Source organism: Phascolarctos cinereus, unplaced genomic scaffold, assembly GCF_003287225.1.
Source record: "Phascolarctos cinereus isolate Bilbo 61053 unplaced genomic scaffold, phaCin_HiC Scaffold_5;HRSCAF=322, whole genome shotgun sequence".
Taxonomy (NCBI): domain Eukaryota; kingdom Metazoa; phylum Chordata; class Mammalia; order Diprotodontia; family Phascolarctidae; genus Phascolarctos; species Phascolarctos cinereus.
This window is the reverse complement of record NW_027555958.1, coordinates 104,864,089-104,885,395: the sequence shown is the minus strand read 5'-3', so window position 1 is coordinate 104,885,395 and position 21,307 is coordinate 104,864,089.

Sequence of the window (21,307 nt, the reverse complement as noted above, 5' to 3'; positions counted from 1 at the left end):
TGCCTCCATATTCAGGGACACCAAGAACCCTAATGAAGCAAATACCCAATGAACTAACTGAAGAGAAAGCTAATCTCTAATCCCTACCTTGCTCACTCAGCACCCCCCTCTCCCACCAACTACCACATTCTGTCAGGGCTGCACAAGTTGACCCCTGGCTTACAATAGAACTCTATTCCTCCCTTCTTCTTCCTGGGCCACAGAAAGCCAAAAGGCATAATCTTGTTCCATCTACATTCTCCACTCCCCACTCCCTCCACCCTTCACCCTTGCTCTGTGTCAGAGAAAACCAAAAGGTAAAAGTTTGCTGAGGAATTGTGTCACAGAAGGAACTAGGGTATAATACCAGCGTATGTGGTAGTCTGCTGGACCTGAGGGAAAGGGGGCTAGCATCCAACTGGGGCCAGCTCTGTCCTCCTAAAAGTCAGGGGCTGAGACCAAAGCTGGTGATTCATGAATTCTGTAGATGGGGAGAAGTCGAGAAATTTTGAGGTCCAGACCCTGAGGCAGCCACCATCAAAGGGAAAAGAGTCAGAAAGTGAGACAAATAGGGCAATGGAAGAAAAAAAATAATACAGAAATGAACAAAGATCTCATAAGGAAGAAAATGAACAGGTAAACCAAGAGGAAAGATATTAAATAACAGAAGCAAATATGACCTCCGGGTCAGGATATTTAGGCTAGATTTCTATGAACAAATATTGTAAGATAAGATAAAGGTGATGAGAAGCTAGGTAGTACAGTGGATAAAGCACTGGTCCTGGAGTCAGGAAGATTCATCTTCCTGACTTCAAATCTGGTCTCAGACACTTACTATCTGTACGACTCTGAGCAAATCACTTAACCCTGTTTGCATCCGTCTTATTCAATGAGCTGGAGAAGGAAATGGCAAACCACTCTAGTATCTTTGCCAAGAAAATCCCAAATGGGGTCACAGTTGAAATGACTAAACAATAACAAAAAAGATAAAAGAAAACGATTGAACATCTGAGGAGACAAAAGAACTCTGTGGATTCCCAAGAGAGCCTGGAACCACAGCAGAATGTTCCTAAATGGTTTAGAAGATAAATACGATTTTGGGATGCAGAATTTATGACTTGCATAGCAGAAATAAATATCAAAATTTTTAAAAAATTGAATCCATGATGGCATACCTCACCAAAGAAACAAAAAAGGGAATAACCAGTTGGGAATGCCATTACACAGGAGTGTAAATGCCGTTCTGGAAGAAGAGAAACAAAAATGGTAACATTAAAAGAAAGAAAATTGTCACCATAAAGCAAAATATATTGATCTTGAAGACAGACTGTTTCAAGATATCTTGAGAATTATAGGTCTCCTAGAAGAACATAGCACATCAAAAAACCTGAATAGTGCAAGAAATACAAGAAAACTACTTCTGGGGATAGAAAATAACGTGCCAATGAAAAGAATCCACAGATCACCTTCAGAAAAAAAAAAGCCTCATGTTGCAGATGCCAAATTATAAAGTCATTAAATGCAACATTTCCAATGACAAGCAACAAAATCTGCAAGCAACTGGGAGAAAGACCTTCAAATATAAAGGAAAAGAAATTCAAATATGAGACTATTCTTCACCTACTAGAAACTGCAAGAGAGGCTGAGATAATGGGATTTAAAGAGCAAAGGAGATTAAGAGGAAGCCCAAATCTGGCCTCAGACACTTACTAGCTGTGGGACCTTGGGCAAGTTACTTAACCCCTATTTGCCTAGGAGGCAGGTAAGTGGCTAAGTGGCTAGAGCTCTGAGCCCAGAGTCAGGAAGACCTGAGTTCAAATCAGACCTCCAAGATGTCAAATGCTTTGTTTTCACCAGAAACGGTCTCTATCTTACATTTCATATCTTACATTTATCTCTGTATTTGCCTCTTAGGATTTTCAATTTTGACTTAATCTGCCAATTTTAGCTTAGTCATTCATGAAAAAAGATGGATGTTCAACGAAAAGAGGGGATTGAAGCATCTCACAAAGAAAATAAGACCTAAACAAGTTGTTTGTTATGCAAACACCTCACACAATAAAACACAAAAAAGGTATACAAATGCCTTTGTATATACCACCATCACTTCTATTTGATTTTATACCTTCATCCTCGTCTACCTGTGTACTTTCAGAAAGAACTCTCTGAATGTTTTGTCTGTAATTCTGGTGGTGTTGTTAATGCCATGGATGTTTTTTTCTATTTTTCATTGTTTCCCCCTTTTTCTATGGTAATTATTTCATTATCTATGCCTTCCTTTGTTGATGTATTTGTATGCCTTTATAGCAAAATGGAAGGGGAAACCTTAGAGTAGGTATAATCTTCAGGGATTTGGTGCTTAGAGACCACTTATCTTGCATCAGGAGAGATTATTTTGCAAACTGGAAAAAAAAATTCATGGGGGAAGGCAAACATATAATCAAGGGCATAGGAAAAGTCCATGTTTCTATCCCTCCATAACACCTGCAGGAATTGGTATTTCTAAATGGGAAGTACAACAGAAAAAGGGGGGTTGGGTGGGTGGAGAGGCAGAAAGGGCAAGATCCACAAGGCAATAACACAGAACTCAAAGTAGCTGCCCTTGGAAGCTTGAATTCCATGAGGAATAAGAAGGCTAAAGAACAAATAAGTATATTGGCAATAAATCAAAGAATCAAAGGCTAAAATATGCATAAAAGGAAGATAAATAATGAAGAGAATTAGAGAAATGAATTATTTTAAGAAAAAGGTACAGAAGATACAATTTGAAAACTAACAAACAAAAGCAGTTGAAGTGATAGTGGAGTTGCAGGAGAAGATGACAGACTTAACTACTTAACCAAAATTTTAAAAAAAAGAGAAGAAAATTTATATAATTAGATAAAGGAGAAGAAAGAAAAAGAACTGATAAATGAAGTCAAACCCCCAAATGAGAGGGAAAATATAAAATGTATATAAAATGCCTTGTATAGCTGAAAATCAAATAGACATCTTAAATAACTCAATATCAGAAAAAGAAATAGGACTAGTTGTAAAGAAACTACTAAAAGGGAAAAAAAACTTCTGATCATGATGGATTTAAAGGAGAATTCTATTAAACATTTGATGAATAATTAATACCAATACCATAAAACTTATTCTCAAAAATTAAGAAAGCACCCAATTACAGTTCTTTATAGCTAAACTAAGGAAAAATAAAGCAAAAGAGAACTACAAACCAATGTCAGTAATGAATATCAATTCAAAAATGTTAAATGTAATCCTGTCTGACAGACCACAGCAATTTATTCAAGAAATAATTCATCAAGGCCAAGTAAGATTTAACTGGGGATGCAAGGATGGTTCAACATTACAAAAACAATCAATATAATTTATTATATTAAAAAATCCAAAACCACATGATCATTTCAATAGATACAGGAAAAGCATTTGACACAGTACAACACTCATTTATGCTAAGAGCTCTAGAAAGTATCAGCAGAAGGGGACTTTTTTTAATACTATTAAAAATATCAGTCTAAAACCAAAATGAATCATTATGTTCAACTGAGATACACTAGAAGATTTCCCCCAAGAAATACAGCAGTAAGGCAAAAATACCCACTCTCCCCACTGATATAGTTCTAGAAATGCTAGCAATAGCAGTAAAACAAGAATATGAAATTAAAGAAGTAAACAGGAGATAAAACTACTCCTCTTTGCTACTGACATAATGCTTTAATAATTAGAAAAATCATAGGGATTAAGCAAAGACACTGAGGCAAATAATAGCTTCAGCAAAGTCATAGACTGCAAAATAAATCCTCAAAAATCAAAAGCATCTCTTTATAATAATGATAAAATCCAAGAGGCAATAACAGAAAGGGAAATCCTATTCCAAATAATTACATGATACACAAAATTCTGGGAATTAATCTTCCAAAGCACACAAAATAGTTGCCTAGGCTAAATTACAAAATGTTCCAAAAAGAAATAAATAATCTAAATAGCTGGAGCAATATTCAGTTCTCATGGCTGGGCTGGGGCAATGAAATAAAAATGACAATAGTCAAAATTAATGTACAATCTTGCTAATCAACAATTTAATTTATTAATCAAATTATCAAAATGGTACTTTACAGAATCAGATAAAATAATATAAAAATTCATTTGGAAACAGCAAGAGATCTAGAATATCAAGGGAAATATTGAAAAGATTTAGGGATTAAGGTGGAAGAAAAATACTTCCAGAACTCAAACTATGTTATAAAGCAACAGTCATCAAAACCATCTGGTATTAGTTTAAAAATAGAGATATAAGTCAATGAAACAGACTAGACAGGAGAGAATCAGAAACTATGAAACAATAAGCCACTGTTGGATAAACTGAAAAATATAAGTTATTTACAAGAGAACTCCCTAGCTGGTAAAAACTTCTGGGAAAACTGGAAAGCAGCCTGGCAGAAATTAAGCTTAGATTAATACCTTATACCATATTTCATAATACATGTTAAATGGATATGTGACCTTGCTACAAAAAGTAGATGAAGAAGCAGATTATCTACTTTTCACAGCTCTAGTTAGGAGATATATTTTTTTTTAGCCAAACTAGGGATAGAGGTAATTATAAAATATAAAATAGATAACTTTCATTAGTTGAAACAAACAAACAAACAAAAAATGCACAGACAACACAAGTGTGTGACCTTGGTCAAGTCATTCTGGGCCTTAAATTCCTTACCAGATCTTTCCCTCTCCTTACACCCCACACAGTCATGTGACCTACTGAAGTAATTTAAGAACCTCTGTCTTTTTTTTTTTGATGAGGCAATTGGGGTTAAGTGACTTGCCCCAAGTAATGCAGCTAGTAAGTGCTATGTGTCTGAGGCCGAATTTGAACTCAGGTCCTCCTGACTCCCAGCCGGTGCTCTATCCACCATACCCACCTAACTGCCCCAACCTAAGAACCTCTGGACCCTGCCTTATACCCCTATGACTAGATTTTACCATCAGCTTTCCAGCTTAGCACACTATACATAGTAAATAAATGCTTTTTCCACTATATTTTAGCTTATAGCCCAGAAGCTTAAGCTTCGACTCTTTCAGGGAGATGGATCATTCATACAGTCAGTATCATATTAAGTGTGGGATGAGTAGAATTCTTCAAGAACTAGTAAAACCTTCAGGGGTATTTCCTCCCAGAAGTAGAACTTGCCAGTTCTTAGAGTGTTGGATGGTTTTTTTTTCCTATGTAATGGGTGCATGGGATGTTGTTGTTTGTCCTTCATTCTCGAACAGAACCATGACATCAGAAAGGTGAATTGGATTTAAGTGAGGGAGGGCTGTGCAAAGTCACCAGCCTCACTTTCTCCTCCAGAACCATTTGATCCAGTGGCAAGATATAGATCAGGACGACTAGAAATGGCCTCTTCATGGGATGGCTACCCACATGATAACATCTTGCAACTTACATAGGCATATGGACACTTACTTTCTAGGTAAGTTGGCTTGCTTTAACCTTCTCTCACACTAGCAGGTCTAGGTTTCCAGAGAAGGACTTCAACCACACAGTTACATTCAAATTATCTCAGGCTCCTAGGAGTAACCCTTCTGAAAAGAAAGAAATATCCCCTACTCGCTACTCTAGTTCTCAAGTATCCATTGATGTTTTTTTTAAACACAGTCATCTATTCATAATAATGACACTTTCAGATTTTAAACATAACCATTTACTTAAGAGAGCAAAGTAAATAGTAATATCACAGGTTTTAACTAATCAAAGCAAGACTGTGAACAATAAAATAGATAATAATCCACGAATGACTGGTCATACTCTCCCACCAATACAGTGAATACCTGTGGGGAAGAGGGGAACAGGCAGAAACCTGCTAAAGAAACTCCCACTTTCAGGGTAATCCAAAGACCTTTAACTGTAAATTTTAGTGTCATCTTTATATCTCAAGAGCTTTTAAAAATAATTATTTGTCCAATGTAGTGTATGTGTTGAATAGATGCTTTCTTTGTATTGAATAGATGTTTTCACTGTTAAGCTGAATTGATCTACATACACTGGGTTTGACCAGTACCTCACTAGGCAGGATATCTCAACCAAACTAGTTGGTCTAGCAAATGACAAGCTCTAATTCTCTGCTTCCAGTGTGTATCTTTGCTCAACTGGATTTATTTAACAGCAACTATGATAGCTACCATGTCTATATTCAAGCTTAGCTGATACAATTCTGAATTTGTCCTTTTACCTTTCTCTCTCTCTCTCCTTATCTTTATGGGTTTAGACTTCTCAATCAACTCCTCCATAGTTCCTGAATATTAATAACATTTTCCTCTTTTGTCTATAAGCAGATAAATTACATTTGTACCACAATCATTACAGTAGCTTTGAAGTCTACATAAACAGCTTATCATACTGAAAATCAGCAACTGTATGTCTCAGAACTTTCAATCAGGCTCAACCCTCAGCAATCATCTCTCAGAATAACTGTCTTTTAGAACTATGAGGAGAATTAAATCAGCAACAATCCTTAAAGAAATAGTACATTATATACAGAAAGAGAATTTCTGCTTCCAGGAACTAAACTGTTCAGGAATAAAATAGAACAGCTAGTCAAGTATTATCTGAAGGCATGAAGTTTGTTTCTTGCCCTTCCTTTTCACATCCCAAAGAAATCAAGTTTCTGTACTTAACCTCTACTTGATTTAGGATCACAAGATCCTTGCGACTTGATTTCCAATTACCAAAATTTACCACTTAAAATCATTTCAGGGGTTTCTACCTTCAACAAATTGTGAGGGGCTACTTGGGTTGGAGACCCTCCAGTTTTCTCAACTCTGAGATTGTTTTTTGGTGTTCTGAAACTAAATGGGAAGGTGGGAGGGCAAAGAAAACTAATCCCTAGGTAGAGAATCTTGGAGGTGTTCTTGTCTACCATCCTTTATTCTATATTCCTACTTTATCATGAGCAAGTGGTCAGCAATATGCTACCATGCACAACAAAATAATTGATGGGGAAAGAGGTAAGGAAAGGGAATAAGCATTTATATAGTACCTACTATGTGCCGGGTGCTATGCTAATTGCTTTTATAAATACTATCTCAGTTAACCCTCACAACAACCCTGGAGAATTGGTACCCATTATTATCCTGATTTTTACAGTTGAGTAAACTGAGATAGTAGTTAAATGACTTGTCCAGGGTCACACAGCTAGTAAGTGTCTGAAGTCATATTTGAACTTGGATCTTACTGATTCCAGGCCCAGCACCTCCACTTCCAGCTGCCTCTAATTAAAGTCAGTAGCTGTGTTCTATATTCCACTCACTTAAATGAGACCCTGGACTAAGCCAGTATACCTAGACTAAGTGGCAGATAGATAAAATGTTACCTATCTTGGACTTAGAGTCCTCTCCAGTCTGGCTCAGATATGGTGTATAGAGGACAGTGACTGGGAACTTGGAAGAATAATGCAGTCACTTTTCATAGTAGCAAAGAACATTGCTACTATGTTGTTCGAATGCCAAATGTATACTTGCCTAAAAGACTATTTTATGGCAAACTCACATAAAGCAAGCACTCACATGGTGTTCAGAAGAAGCATTACAAGGACACTTCCAAGGTCTCTCTGAAGAGCTTGGAATTGATTGCATAAGATGACAGATACTGGCAAAGCATGGCATGCCCTCATCAGAGAAGGTGCTGTGCTCTATGAGCAAAGTAGAATTGAAGTAGATCAAAAGAAACACAAGATGTGCAGATTTAGAGAATCTATCCCAATATTCACATGGACTATTTGTGGCCAACTTGTGGTAGAGAATTCTGAACTCATATTGGTCTGTTCAGCCACAGTCAGACACATTGTACCTGGTGCCTCTAATGTAGTAATGCCATGTTGGTCCTCTTTGAGAATAAAGGACAACAACCAACCAGTTTGGGGAATTGTTGAACAAATTATGGTGCATGAATGTAATGCCATAAGAGAAATGTGGGAAGACTTGTATGAACTGATATAGAATGAAATGAGCAGGACTAGAACAATTTATATGATCACAACATTGTGAAGACAGTGTTGAAACACTTAAAGATTCTACTCAATACAATTACTAACCTTGATTCCAGAAGACTGATGATGAACCATGCTATCCACCTCCTGGTGGAGAAGATAGAGAATGAGATGTGAATATTTTTGGACATAGCAAATTTAGGAATTCATTTTGTTCAACTCTGCATTTTTGTTATAAGGGTTTTCTTTTTTGTAAATGGGGGAAGGTGAGATAGAAAGTAAATTTTTGCTAATTAAAAATATTAAAAGGAAGCTAGATACAGAGGGAGAAGAAGAGGACTCATCAGTTTTTTAAGCTTATAGCTATTTTAGAAGCAAAGGTCTTTTGTAGGAAAAGGTTTGTGGACTAGTGACAATTTATCTGGAGATTTACAGTTACAAAACACTTGACTAGCTGATTTTTAAACTTTTTTTTCAGTATGACATTCTGTGATTCTGTGAGAACATTGGTCAAGTTTACAACTGGGGAAATTGTGACAGACTAAGGAATTGTTTTCTCAGGGTACAATGGCCACAGTTGAACCATTTTAGAAAGGAATTTCTGGTGCTGAGCCCCGGTCTCAATGTAGATGCTGCTCTCTCATTATTGTTTCTGTATTATTTAGTTAAATCCCCAAGAGTAACTTACACTCTGGGAAGAGCTGGCAGCATGGGAAGTGGCAAGATGTCCTGTCTCTTAGTGTGTCACATTGTTTATGCTGGAAATGCTAACTAAAAGGAATCTTCCATGGTATCTGCTGATTCCTGTCCTGATAGAGCCAATGGAATCTTAATTTACAATGATCTATTCTTGTCTTGCCTGCGTGAAGTGGGAGAGTATCTATATCTGGCCCTCTGACCCCAAGTACAATGGATTGCTTTGACAGCATTGAAGTACTTCACATATTTCTGAGGGTAGATACTATAAAATAACCAGCACAGATATATTCAGCTCTTCACTTCCTGACCGTTTCCTCCCCTATGCAAGTGGAGATGGGAGATGCATCTGATTCGCAAACTTGTAGATAGAGTCAAGAGCAAAGACAGCCTTCTTTATTAAGTTGGTTTTACTGGGGCTGATGCAGAGAATCAGCCTTGAGTAATCATTTCAGGACTTCTTGTTGTTTGTCTTCCGTTCTCAAAAAAGGAGGACCAAGACATGAGGAAGATGATGCCATGATTTTCAGGTGAATTGGATTTAAGTGAGGGGGGGCTGTGCAAGATCACCAGCCTCACTTTCTCCTCCAGAGCTATCTGGATCCAGTGGCAAGATATAGATCAGGATGACTGGAAATGGCCCACTTTACAACTAGTAAAAAAAAGAAAATCCAAATTCTTTTGCATAACCCTAAACTGAAAACCATTCATCCTCACTTGGGATTTTTCTCTTAACCATCTCCCCTCCCCTTAGTCTTACACACAAACCATAAACTACCTGAGCTACCTGCCTACTCCTCCACATCCCAGGCCCACAGACAAAGCAATACTATCACTCTGATGATTGCAAGGAAGCTGCTATCTTTCTGTGATATAGGGAAGCTTTGCAGGTATACTTGCCCATAAAAGCCTTATTCCATATGCTCCAACATGATCATTTAAATGAGAAGAGCTCAGAGGCCAGGCTATGAGGGAAGGATCCATTTGAAAGTCTTCCGGGAACCAAGATGATAGAGTAAGAAGTAAGTCACTCTTACCCTCCCTTATCAACCTCTGAAAGCCCAGAAAATGTTGCCCTAGGTAAAACCCTGGAACAGCTGAACCTGCAGAAAGACAGAGTACAGCAGTCCTGTTGCCCAGGAACCTTGAGAGATTAATGGGAAATGCCCCTCTTGCCCTGGGGGAGAAGGGGAGTACAGAACGGGAGGCATTCCAGCAAGCTAGAGGAAAGCCCTACCTCAGCATACCAGGGGGAGATCCTGAACCCCAAGTGGTGGAGCAGGCAAACACCAACACCAGGACCCCTGAGCATCTCAGTAAGGGCAGGGGAACCAGTGGAAACTGGCTCAGAAAACCACCATGTGCCACAGCACTCTACAGCAGCCAAGTCTCCCAGTGCCTCAGCAAAACTCTGGGAAGGGCAGCTCCAATGTGGAAAGCTCCAGGTGGAGAAATACCACACAGCAGCAAAACATCCATCTGAAAGGAGCTGAAGAAAGTGAAACGAAAGGCCCAGGTTAGCAGGCAACCTCCAGCAGCCAGATTACCCAATCCTACACCTAGAGTTCCAGTGTTGCTGATTCCAGGCCAACACCAGGTAAGCTGCCAGAATCTTACAGCCTCCAACTGCCAGCATTGGAGGCCCCAGCACACAAAGCCAGTGACCAGGCCTAGGCTCCCAACACAAAAAGCTTGGATCAGTGCCCCCTGCTCCCCAGCAGGAGAGCTCAATCTTTTTAAAAGACAGGAAATGAGCAAACACTATGAGCAAAAAGAAACATACTATAGATTTTTATTATGGGAACAGAGAAGATCAAGGCAGAAATTCTGAAGAGGACAACATTGTCAACAAACCCACATCTGGAACCTCAAAAGAGAATATGAACTGGTCTGAAGCCCAAAAAGCCTTCTTGAAAGAGCTCAAGAAGGATTTTAAAAATCAAATAAGAGAGGTAGAAGAAAAGTTGGGAAAATAAATGAGAAGTACATAAGAGAGAGTCAATAGCTTAGAAAAGGAAGGACAACAATTAACTGAAGAAGACAACTCCTTAAAAAGCAGAATTGGCCAAACAGAGAAGGAGACACAAAAACTCACTGAGGAGAAGAAGTCCTTAAAAAAATAAAATGTGCCAAATGGAAAAGGAGGTACAAAATCTAATAGAAGAAAAAAATTTATTAAAAATTAGAATTAGGCAAATGGAAGCTAATGACTCTATGAGAGAGCAAGAATGAGTCAAATAGATACAAAAAAAAAGAAAAAATGGATGAAAATGTAAAATACCCCATTGGTAAAACAACTGATGTGGAAAACAGAGCCAGGAGAGACAATTTAAAAATTATTGGTCCACTTGAAAATCACAATGAAAAAAAGAGCCTGGACAGTATCTTTCAGGAAATCATCAAGGAAAACTGCCCTGAGGACCTAGAACCAGAGGGTAAAATAGCCATAGAAAGAATCCATTGATCACCTCCTGAAAGAGATCCCAAATAGAAAACGCCAAGGAATACAGTAGCCAAATTCCAAAATTACCAGGTCAAAGAGAAAATGCTGTAAGCAGCCAGAAAGAAACAATTTAAATATCATGCAACCACAGTTAGGATTGCACAGGACCTTGCAACTTGCATATTGAAAGATTGTAGAGTGTGGAATACAATATTCCGTAAGGCAAAGAAGCTTGGATTACAAACCAAGGATCAACTTCCCAGTGAAAATGAGCATAATCTTTCAGGGGAGGAGATAAACATTCAATGAAACTGGGGACTTCCAAACCTTCCTGATAAAAATACCAGAGCTCAACAGAAAATTTGATCTTCAAATATAAAACTCAAAAGAGACATAAAAAAGTAAATGGGACAAAAAAAAAGAACCCCAACAACAACATGTTATGAATAAGGGCAAACTGTTTACATCCCTACAAGGGAAGATGATACTTGTAACTCTTGAGAAATGTATTGTTATTACACCATTTTAAAGGGGTATACATAGAGTGGATGGGTATAAGTTGACATTGGTGTAATGAAAAGAAAAACCTAATCAAGTGGGTTAAACGGCAAGTGGATTAATCAGATCTAACTAAGGGAATATACTGGGAGAAAAGGAAAGGAGTAGGCAGACAAGGGTGAATTACATTACTACAAAAGGCACAAAAACTCATTACAGTAGAGGGGGAAAAAGGGAGGGAGAAGAGCATTGTTTGAACCTTACTCTCATCAGATTTGGCTCAAGGAGGGTATAACATAATCAGTTAGGTATAGAAATATAACTTGCCCTATAAGCAGTAGGAGAGAAAAGGGGAAAGAAAAGAGACTGGGAATAGAAGGGAGGTTAAAAGCAGTAAGGGTAAAGGGGAAGAAAAGGGAGGGGGCTAATAGAAAGGAGGTAGGACTGAGGGAGGTGGTAGTCAAAAGCAAAACACTAGTGAGGAAGGAAAGGGAGAAAGGAGAAAGAATGCATAAACAGGGGAAAATAGGATGGAGAGAAAGACACAGATTGTAATCATAACTATGAATGTGAATGGGATGAACTCTCCCATAAAAAACCTACAAAGCACTTTACACAAATAAAGTCAGATTTAAATAATTGGAAAAGCATCAGTTGCTCATGGGTAGGCCGAGCTAATATAATAAAAATGACAATTCTATCTAAGCTAATTTATTTATTCAATGCCATACCAAACTACCAAAAATTTAACTTATACAGCTAGAAAAATAATAAGATTCATTTGAAATAACAAAATGTCCAGCATATCGAGGGAACTAATGAAAAGAAATGCAGGGGAAGGTGGCCTGGCCATTCCAGATCTTAGATTGTATTATAAAGCAGTCATCACCAAAACTACTTGGTACAGGCTAAGAAATGGGTTGTTGGATCAGTGGAATAGGTTAGGTATGCAAGACACAGTAGTCAATGACTATAGTAATCTATTATTTGATAAATCCAAAGATCTCATCTTCTAGGATAAGAACTCACTATTTGATAATTTGACTGCTGGGAAAACTGGAAAAGAGTATGTATGGCAGAAACTAGGTATAGACCAAAATCTCATACCATATAACAAAATAAAGTCAAAATGGGTTCATGATTTAGATACAAAAGTTGATACTATAAGCAAAGTAGGAGAGCAAGGATTAGTTTACCTGTCAGATTTATGGAGAACAGAAGAATTCATGACCAAACAAGAGATAGAGAATATTACAAAATGCAAAATGGTTAATTTTGGTTACATTAAATTGAAAAGTTTTTGCACAAACAAAGCCAATGCAATCAAGATTACAAGGGAAGTGGAAAACTGGAAAAGAATTTTTACAACCAGTATCTCTGATAAGGGCATTTCTAAAATATGTAGTGAGTTAAGTCAAATTTATATGAATATAATTGATAAATGGTCAAAGGATATGAACAGGCAGTTCTCAGATGAAGAAATGAAAGCCATCTATAGTCATATGAAAAAATGCTCTAAATCACTATTGATTAGAGAAATGCAAATCAAAACAACTCTGAGGTACCACATCACACCTATGAGATTGGCCAACATGACAAAACAGGAAAATTATTAATGTTGGAGATGTGGGAAAATTGGAACACTAATACATTGTTGGTGGAGCTGTGAACTGATCCAGCTTTTCTGGAGAACAATTTGGAACTATGTCCAAAGGGCTATAAAGCTGTGCATACCCTTTGACCCAGCAATAGCACTTCTAAGGCTGCATCCCAAAGAGATCATAAAAATGGAAAAAAGGACCCACAGGTACAAAAATATTTATAGCAGCTCTTTTTGTGGTGGCCAAGAATTGGAAATTGAGAGGATGCCCACCAATTGGGGAATGGCTGAGCAAGTTGTGGTATGTGAATGTAATGGAATACTATTGTGCTATAAGAAATGATGAGCAGGTAGACTTCAGAAAAACCTGGAAAGACTTATATGGTCTGATGCTGAGTGAAGTGAGCAGAACCAGGAGAACATTGTACACAGTAACAGCCATGTTTGTGTGATGACTGACTTTGATAGACTTAGCCCTTCTCAGCAATGCAAGGATCTAAGACATCTCCAAAGTTCTCATGATAGAAAAATGCTATCCGCATCCAAAGAAAGAACTTTGGAGTTTGAATGCAGATTGAATCATACTATTTGGTATTTTTTTTCTTCTGTTTTGTTTTGTTTCCTCTTTCTGGTGGTTCCTCCTATTGGTTCTAATTCTTCTTTATAACACCACTAATGTGAAAATATGTTTAATAGGAATGTATATGTATAGCCTATATCAAATTGTGAGCTGTCTTGGGGAAGGAGGGGGGGAAGGGAGGGGGAGAACAATTTAAAACTCAAAAGCTTATGGAAGTGATTGTTGATAAATCAAAATAAATTAATAAAAAAAGAAGAAGAAAACAAGAACTTACCCAGGAAGATGGAACACATTCAGACAGAGCTACCTAAATTTAGGGTCCTCTAAAGCAGTTGTATAAAACTCAAATGGAAATGGGGGCCACTAAACTGTACATAAAGATCTGTGGGCCACATGTAACTTAGAAAACCACATATTAGTATTATCTGTTTTATTATAGTTTTATTTATTTTGCTAAATATTTCTCAATTACAGTTTAACCTGATTCAGCTATACTCTTAAGTGTTCTAGGCCTGCTCTAAAGTAGTGGTTGCCAAACTTTCTTGATTATACATACATGTATTTTAATGCAGCCCAATATGGGCTCCACAGCCAATCACAGTCTGTCTCTTCACCAAGTGATTAGCAGAGTGAACCAATTATGGAATGTCTGTGCATGCTCCAAACTGGGGAGCAGGACCTCCTAATAATGGCCTGATGCAGGTTCCCAAGGCTCTTGAACATGGAGTTGCATCAGCCAAACAAGCTGAATATGTTTACCAGTCCTTCTTCCCAAGTATTCACCCCCATAATAGTGATCAGAGAAAGAGATATTTGTCATAGGCTCCAAAATATTAAACTCTTCATCTGGAATTGTTTGAGATACAGTAAATAGCTAACATTTATGTTGTGCTGAGATTTGCAAAGCACTCTACATGTATTATCTGATTTGATTGTGGACTCATGGATTGATCCTTTACATAATGCTATTAGGTAGATGCTATTAGTAGCATCATTTTACAGATAAGAAACTGAAGTGGAGAGAGGTCAAATGATTTGTGCAGGATCACACAGATACTAAGTAACTGAGGTAGGATTTAGACTTGTCTTCCTACTGAGCAACTTTATCTGCTGAGCAACCTATGCACTCATCTAGTAGACAGATATAATTCTTACCTAACCTCTCTTGGAGGCCAAGCCCCTGGCATGGCCTGCCCCCTCCTCCCTACACAGTTAGAAATCACAATCTTCCTTGGAGATAGGGTCAGCCCAGTTCCTGATCTCATTAGCTCCCGTGGATTTAATTACTATCTCTATGCTGATGATTCTCAAATCTGCCTTCCCTGCCCCAACCTCTCTGCTGACCTCTAATCTTGCATTTCCAACTGCCTTTCAGACATCTTAAACTGGATGTTCCAGTAGACATCTTAAATTCAATTTGTCCAAGATGGAGCTCATTATCTTTCCCCCTAAACCCTCCCCATTCCCACCTTCCCTATTACTATAGAGGCCAATACTATTGTCCCAGTTCCTCAGGCTACCAACCTCAAAGTCATCCTTCATTCCTCACTATCTCTCACCCTCCATATCCAATCTGTTGCCAAACCCTGTTGAATTAACCCCTGCACATCTCTTCAATAGGCACCTTTCTGTCTTCTGACACTGCCACCACTCTGGTACAAGCCCTCAGCACCTCATTCATGGACTATTGCAATCACCTGCCAGTAAGTCCACCTGCCTTAAGTCTCTCTCCACTCCAATCCATCCTCCATTTAGCCACCAAAGTGATTTTCCTAAAGTACAAATCCAACCATGTCACTTCCCTACCCAATAGACTCCAGTGGCCTCCTATTTTCTCTGGGCTCAAGTACAAAATTCAAAGCTGTTTACAACCTAACCCCTTCCTACCTTTCCAGTCTTATTGTTTCTTACTCTCCAACACTTACTCTTTGGGCCAGTGACACTAGCCGTGGGGGATGTTTCACAAACAAGACACTTCACCTCTCCCCTCCAGGAATTTTCTCTGGCTGTCCCCCATGCCCGAACTGTTCTACCTCCTCAGCTCCACCTACTGATTTCCCTGGCTTCCTTTAAGTCTATCTGGGAGAAATTTTAGACCATGTATGTATGTATATGTGTGTATGTATATATGTATCTATACATACACATATATTTTAGCTTGTGTGTTTGTATATATGTATATGTATATATACACATACACACACACACACGTCCTCCCTCCTATCTCTTTCAACCAAACCATGCTGCATGTATACACACACACACACACACACACACACACACACACACACACACACACACGTTGATCTAGCAAACACAATTATCCCTTTCACATCATGACTTTCCCAATCCCGGTTTCAATATATCATGGGTTGGCATAAGAAATTAAATGGGCATTTTTTGGGAGTTTTGTGAAAGCTGTGGACAACACTCAAAGGCCAGAAGATGACATAGAGCTTATAACCAAATACTTAACCCAAATTTTACAATAAGGTACTGTAAGCAACCCATAAAAGAAAAAGAAAAACAGACTTTTTCTCTGGTAGGAAGGGAGGGCCAAAATTTTTTACACAGATTTTCTAGATTATGGGGGCACTGTGCCCCTAAACCCCGTGATGTGGAAGGGATAAATGTAAAATTCTTTTCATGGGTAGTTGTAGTTTTACTACAAAATTCTAATAAATTCACCTAAGCATGTAAAGAATCAGAAATAGATTTGTAAGGGCAGAAGTCCTGATGTATCTATTCAGATACATGGCTCACCAGGCTAGAATCACCTCTGGGCAGCCATGATGCTATAGCAAGAGAGGGCTTCATGAGGGCCTAGAAGCATCCAGGTCCCAAGAGTTCTCTTTGACTAAGATGACTAGATTCTACCCATGTTGTGGAGTTTTGTTAACCTTCTTTATTCTTCTGACTGCTGGGTACTTTTTTGTGCCCCAGAGCACTCTCTCCATCTACTTCTGGCCCAGGACCTCCAGTTCACAAAAAAAGTCACAACATCTCTAAGTTTTGAATGTCAATTGGTTTTGCTCCACATCTGCAGTGTGAGATTGGAGAATGTCTCTAATACTTCACATCAATTCAGGTTTCTTCTGTGTTGTATCTAGTTCTTCCTTGAGGATAAGAGAGACATTATAATTCCCCATATTTCCTCCCAGCCTTATGGTCTCAATGTTTGGGAGCATATATTCTCTAATTTCTTAACGGATCTTAGGAAAAAAACACATTCTCACTGTGATCTACAGAAAGTTGTGTCTCCAATTTAGTCACATAGCCTTTTTCCTTCCTGAGGCCTTTTTTTTTCCACACTGAGTCAATCTCCCTTGAATATAGCAATAAGAAACTGGGATTTTTGTAAAACAATTAACTAATTTACTTGTGGCTACATTTGACATTTAGCAGGAAGATTGCCAACAATGGCATTAGGAACACATCTTTTCCCTCATGTGCTGTCATGAACATGCAGCATGGTTTGGTGGTAAGAGATGGAAGGGAGGACAGGAATGAGTATTTATATAACATCTATGATGTGCTGGGCACTATGGCCAGTTTTTGGTTTTGTTTTTTTTTTTTGTGAAGTAACCGGGGTTAAGTGACTTGCCCAGGGTCACGCAGCTAGTAAGTGTCATGTGTCTGAGGTCACATTTGAACTCAGGTCCTCCTGACTTCAAGGCCAGAATTCTATCCACTGCGCCACCTAGCTGTCCCCTCAGTTGTTTTTTTTTAAACCAATTTTATCTCATTTGATTGTTAACTGTGACATAGGTCCTATTATCCCCATTTTTCATTTAAGGAAACTGAGACATACAGATAATAAGCAACTTGCCTAGGGTCACACAGCTAGTAAGTATCTGAGGCTGAATTTGAACACAGGTCTTCTTGACTCCAGTCCCATGCTCTATGCAATGTGCTGGCAGCTGCTTCCGAGATGAATACATGGCTTAGAGTCTCAGATCTGGGTTTAAGCCTCAACTTTGCCCCTTGCTGACTGTGAGACTTTGGGCGGGTCACTGCTTCTATGGGCCTCAGTATTGTCATTTATAAAATGAGTAAATTTTAGCTAAAGATCCTTCCAAGCTACAACATTCTACATGTCTATGATTTTTGCACTGCAAGAAGAGACTAGAGAACACATCAGTATTGGAAACACGTTTTCTGAACTCATAATACAAGAATAGTAATGTTGATCAAGGACTCTGTAGCCCACTTGATGAAATTACAGCATTTAAATGGCAAGTAATAGAGATGATGAGATAAGGTCACATTCCTTTGAGACTCCAAGTATTTACACACTACATGTGAGAAAGCCGAAGATAAAAGAGATCCGTTGATTTAGGCAAGGTCATACAACATAGACTGGTTTAATCCTTATTTTTTTTTAATTCTCATTTTATTTTTATTTTAAATTTATTTTATATAAATTTGTTTTGTCTAATTTTAATGAAGAAAAACCTGGTCTGGAAAGCACAGGATGGAATTTAGTTCTTTGTCTCACTCCCCACAATGGATGCCCCAGATCTTTTCTTCTCTGTTCATTTCTTCTTTGTTGTTCAGTTATTTCAGTTGTGTCTGACTCTTCTTGAACCCATTTGGGGTTTTCTTGGCAAAAATACTGAAGTGGTTTGCCATTTCCTTCTCCAGCTCATTTTACAGATGAGGAAACTGAGGCAAACAGGGGTAAGTGTTTCACCCAAGGTCACACAGCTATTGAGTATCTGAGGACAGATTTGAATTCAGGTCTTCCTGACTTCAGGCCTAGCACTCTATCTGTCCTTTCATCAGGGGATTTTGTCTTAGAAAATAGAGACCATTTGCTGTGATTTCTTTTCTCCCTTTTCTTTATCTTAAAACTCCTTGACATCATGTACCATATTCTCATCATTTATTCTTATCTTTCATGAAGAGGTGACCCTCTTCACCAAAATCAGCTGTTCTACAAGCATGCTTGCCCCTATCCCCTCCCACTTTCTCTTTCAGATTGTTTCCATAATCATTCCCTGCCACAATCATTCTCTCTCTTTCTACTTGTTCCTTCCTTGCTGTCCACAAAGGTGGCCAGGTCTCCCCATCATTAAAAAAAAAATTCCTTACTTGATCCAATCAATGAATCAATCAACCCACAAGCATCTATTAAGTACCTACTACATGCCAGATATTGGGGATGCAAATACAAAGACTGAAACAATCTCTATCCATAAGGACTTTACATTTTGAGGGATGATAAATACAGAATGAAAGTAAAGAGAATAAATTCAAATAAATACAAATGGTTAAATATAAGGTAGTTAGGGAGGAAGCCCACTGCCATCCTCTCAAGCGACTGTCCAATGTCTCTCTTTCCTTTCATAGCCAAACTTCTAGGGAAAAAAAATGTCTACATATATTATCTTTACTTTCTTTCCTCTCCTTCACTGCACTCTTCAAAGTTACTATGATCTCCTAGTTACCAAACCCAATGGGATTTCTTAGTTCTCATCCTTCCTGAACCCTGCAGCCTTTGAACCTGGTTGACCATCCTCTTGTCCTTATACTCACTTCTCTCTGGGTTTTTGTGACACTGTTCTCTCTGGGTTCTTCTCTTACTTGTCTAATCTCTTTCATTGGATCACCCTAACTGTGGGTGTATCCCAAGTTCTGTGAAAGAAACTGTTCTCTGCTCTCTATTCTTTCTTTTATTCTACCTCATTGGCTCCCATGGATCTCATGATCTCTGCATATCCAACTGTAGTCTCTCTCCTGACCTTCAGATTTATACACCAATTGCTTATTGGACATGTTACACTGGTTTTCTTGTAGGCATCAAAAACTCGACATATCCAAAATAAAATTAATGAACTTTCCCCTCAAAGACATGCATCTACCAAGTTTCCCTATTTCTGTTTAGGGTACTACTCTTCTAGTCGCCCAGGCTATTTAAAGAATATGAGAGAGAGCTGGGCTCAGTCACAACCACTTACTTAATCACATTATTATAATCATCTCCCCACTCTACCACTAAATATCTATGTGACCTTGGACATGCTATTTACCCATTTGAGGCCTTCTCTTCTTCATATGTAAAATTAGACTATATTTTCTTTAAGGTCTCTTTTTTCCCAAGTGAAATTTTTTATATTTTATTTTTTGCCAATTACATGTAAAAACAATTAACATTCATTTTTTTAAATTTTGGGTTCCAATTCTCTCCCTCTCTCCCCTAGCCCGTCATTGAGAAGGCAAGCAATTTGATATAGAATGTACATGCACAGTCATGCAAAACATATTTCCATATTAATCACGTGAAAAAAAAAACAAGGACCCAAAAAAGCCCCAAGAAAAATAAAGAAAGTAAAAAACGGTATGCTTTGATCTGCATTCAGACTCCATCAGTTCTTTCTCTGGAGGTGGATAGCATTATTCATCTCAAGTCCTTTAGAATTGTCTTGGATCACTGTATTGCTGAGAATACCTAAATCACTCACAATTGATTATCATACAATATTGCTATTACCATGTACATTGCTCTTCTGGTTCTTCTCACTTCACTCTACATCAGTTCATATAGGTCTTCCCAGGTTTTTCTGAAACCATTTTGCTCATCATTTCTTATAACGTAATAGTATCCCATCACAATCATATACCACAGCTTGTTCAGCCTTTCCCCAATTGATGGGCATCCCCTCAATTTCCAATTTTTTGCCACCACAAAAAGAGCTGCTGGAAATATTTTTGTACAGATAAGTCTTTGTCCTTTTCCTTTGATCTCTGGGATATAGATCTAATAGTGGTATTTCCAGGTCAAAGGGTATGCACAGTTTGATAGCTCTTTTGGCATAGTTCCAAATTGATCTCCAGGATTATTGTACCAGTTTACAACTCCACCAATAGTGCATTAGCCTGTTTCCATATCTCCTCCAACATTTGTTATTTTCCTTTTCTGTCATGTTAGCCAATATGATAGGTATGAGGTGATACCTCAAAGTCATTTTAATTTGCATTTCTCTAATCAATAGTGATTTAGAACATCTTTTCATATAACTATAGCTTTGATTTCTTCTTCTTAAAATTGCCTGTCCATATCCTTTGACCATTTATCAATTGGGGAATGACCTGTATTTATAAATTTGACTCAATTCTCTATACTTTTGAGAAATAGGCCTTTGTCAGAGAAACTTGCTATAAAAATTTCCCCCAGTTTTCTGCTTTCCTTCTAATTTTGGCTGCATTGGTTTTGTTAACATAATCAAAAATACCCATTTTGTATCCCATAATGTTCTCTGATCTCTTGTTTAGTCATAAATTCTTCCCCGATCCAGTAGATCTGATAGGTAAAATATTTCATGCTCCTCTAATTTGCTTATGACATCACCTTTTAAGTTTAAATTATGTATGTGTTTTGACCTTCGAGATCTCTTTTAATGATACTACTTTAGATTCCTTAACCAAGGTCACATGGGTACTAAAAGACAAGACTGGAACCTTGGTCTTTTGACTTTTAAACACAACAGTGCCTCTCATGAATGTGACTCAAGTTCCTC